The following is a 3,073-nucleotide window of genomic DNA, read 5'->3' on the forward strand; positions in this document are numbered from 1 at the left end:
CTTTAATTAAAGTTATGTATTTAGATGCTTCAATATCTTGCCATCTCTTTAATTGTATTAACCGTTTAGATTATGGAAAGTATTCTTGGCGAAAAGCCATATATGGCACCCTTATCGACAGTATCGTCAACTGGCGCTGAAACTGCAAGCTCTTCCAGCGCGTCATGTTCATCTAATGCGTCACACTCTTCCAGCCCGTCACACCCTTCTAGCGCGTCAATTCCAATGTGTTCTTCCAACACTTCTAATGAGAGTGGCCACATTTCACGTAATTTATACATATGTTATTTTTATATATGTTAAATTAAAAATGTGTATATATATATATATTTTTTTTAGGAAAAGGTAAGACAAGTGATATGATGGAAGCACTATTAGAAAGTCGACGAAAAGCTGAAGAAAACAAAGAAAAGAGGCATAAAGAAAAAATGGAAGTAAAAACAAAATTACTTGAAAAATTAGATAAATTTTTTGAAGAATTATAAAAAATGTTATAGTTAAATGTGTTATGTATTTTATTATAGTGTTAATTATTATTTATTGTGCGTGTGTTTAATGTGTTATGTATGTTATTCCAGTGTTAATTATTATTTAATGTGTGTGTTTAATGTGTTTTATATAAATAAATGTGTTAAAATGTGTTTAAATGTGTTCCATAATTATTATTTAATGTGTGTGTTTAATGTGTTTTATATAAATAAATGTGTTAAAATGTGTTTAAATGTGGTTAAATGTGTTAAAATTAAATTATTTTATTATAATGTTATATAATGGTATATATTATTTTAGTGTTTTATATTAGTACAATTTATTATTTATTTATTTATTTATTTGTATTTTAGTTTTTTATAGTATAATAATAATAATAGTAATAATATTAATTTTTAAAAAATTCAATTTTATTGACTTAACGTATGTAAAAAACTTTAAACATTATTAAACATTACACGCAGGGAAATGTTTCGCTGTTCCAACCAGAATTCTAAATATTACACTTAATGTTAAAAACGATTGCGCTTATAGTGCGAGAAATAGAGTCATCATCATCATCATCATTATCATCAAGTGATAATCCAGAATTAGAAATTTTGGGCTCAAATATTAATAAAAAAAATCAAATACCCAGATTAGAAAATTATGTAGAAGTGATAGTGCCAGCTAAAAAAAAACTTAAACATCCCTCATTCTCAATCTCTCACAAATTAGATCTCTCTTAGCAATGCCTGCGACATTATGAGCAACATTATGAGCAATTTCAACATTTTCAATGTTTTTAATATTTTCATTAAAAACATTGTTTTCTATATTAATCTCATCACCCCTCATTAAACATATTATGCAGTACACAACATGCAAGAATATGTTTTGGTATTAAATCAACGCGATCCATAGCAAGTAAATTTAAAAGACTACGAAATCTTCCTTTTAATAATTCAAATGATCTTTCTATAACTATTCTGGAGGAAGCATGACAAAAATTATAATTTTTCTGGCGTTCTGTAAGATGACCATTATCTCTATATGGTATTAATAAATTTTCATGTAATTTATATGCAGAATCTCCAACTAAATGGCTGCAATCGTCTGGGAACTTTAACACATTTCCTAAGTAAGTTTGTACTTCAGATAATCTAAATACTCGTTGATCATGGACAGATCCTACATGCCCAACATAACAATGGATAAATTGGCAATTATGGTCACAGATAGCCTTAAAGAAAAAAGATTTTATAGAAAATTAATGGAAAGGTTCTATTAGTTTATGTTCACTAATCAGAAAACTTTATATTAAATTAGCTAATTAGCGATGTATGCTATTACACTTTATTCAAAATAAATGTGTGGAATTTAGTATTTAAAATAAAAGATTATTACTTGAAGTTGAATTGAACTGTGACCTTTCCGATTAATGTAAGATTCAGAATTATTTTTGGGCTGCGGTATGTTAATGTGTGTACCGTCAATAGCACCAATGACTTTAGGAAAAGCACTTGTGGCTTCGAATCCTCTCCATATTCGACGAACTCGCTCACCAGTAGGCCATTTAATAACAATAGGCACCATTTCAACAAGTGCGTTTACTACACGCCTTGTTATATATAGTGCAGAACTCCTACCAACATTAAATCTCTCGCAAATCAATCTGAGTGTAAGACATAAAACATTTATTCTTTCTCTTTATTTTAATCTTTTAATAGTTTTTTAAAGCAAAATAAGGTAAAAATTAAAACCTAAAAGAGTCTGGAGTAGCCAATCTCCATAATGCCAAAAGAAATTGTTTACGTGGAGAAATCATAGGTGTACCTGGTGTTTGTCTAAGTAATTTTGGTTCAAGAAAAGATAATACATAATCAAAAGTTTCGGGAAACATCCTATAAATCAAATATTAATATAAATTGTCAAATATTGCATTTATTGTGCTATTTAAAATTTGCTTAATATTTATTTATTATTATTAAATATTGCTAATACCTAAAATGAGCCTTAAATTGCTCTTTAGTTAACGCTGGCACTATCACTTCCACATAATTTTCTAATCTAGGTATTTGATTACTTTTATTAATATTTGAGTCCAAAATTTCTAATTCTTGATCATCACTTGATGATGATGATGATGATGACTCTATTTCCCGTACTATAAGCGCAATCGCTTTTCTTTTTAAACATTTTCTTTTTATTTTGTTCCATATTTGACATTTGACAGTTTGAATGTTACGCTATCGCCGTTCACAGAGCTCGCATTCGCTAGTGTCTTATTAGCTCCCTGAATAGAGTTGGTAGCGTTTGCGTTTACAGCGTGATAGCGTGCTCCCCGAACGCACCCTATGGGTGCGTTCGGGAAGCACGCTATTTGCGCTATCTAGCGCTGTAGTTGTTCGGGGAGCTACTTGACTATGCTACCAAATGCATAGTGACGTCATTAATACACATGTGATATGTCATAGATATGTCATAACTTCATTCTACAAATGCTATTTCTTCAGAGGTGGTGTAATGGTAGCGTAAGCGCCGTCAGCTCTGTGAATTCTGTCGATAGTGCTGTGACACGTGTCATCAGATCGGAAGAGCACAC

General features: G+C 30.2%; 1 pseudogene; it reads right to left on the minus strand.

The window, feature by feature from the left end:
* Nucleotides 1-1,202: 1,202 nt before the first annotated feature.
* Nucleotides 1,203-3,073, minus strand: part of LOC105457129 — a 4,230-nt pseudogene continuing 2,359 nt past the window's right edge.

Source organism: Wasmannia auropunctata, unplaced genomic scaffold (genome assembly GCF_000956235.1).
Source record: "Wasmannia auropunctata unplaced genomic scaffold, wasmannia.A_1.0 LD336106.1, whole genome shotgun sequence".
In the NCBI taxonomy this organism is placed as follows: Eukaryota; Metazoa; Arthropoda; class Insecta; order Hymenoptera; family Formicidae; genus Wasmannia; species Wasmannia auropunctata.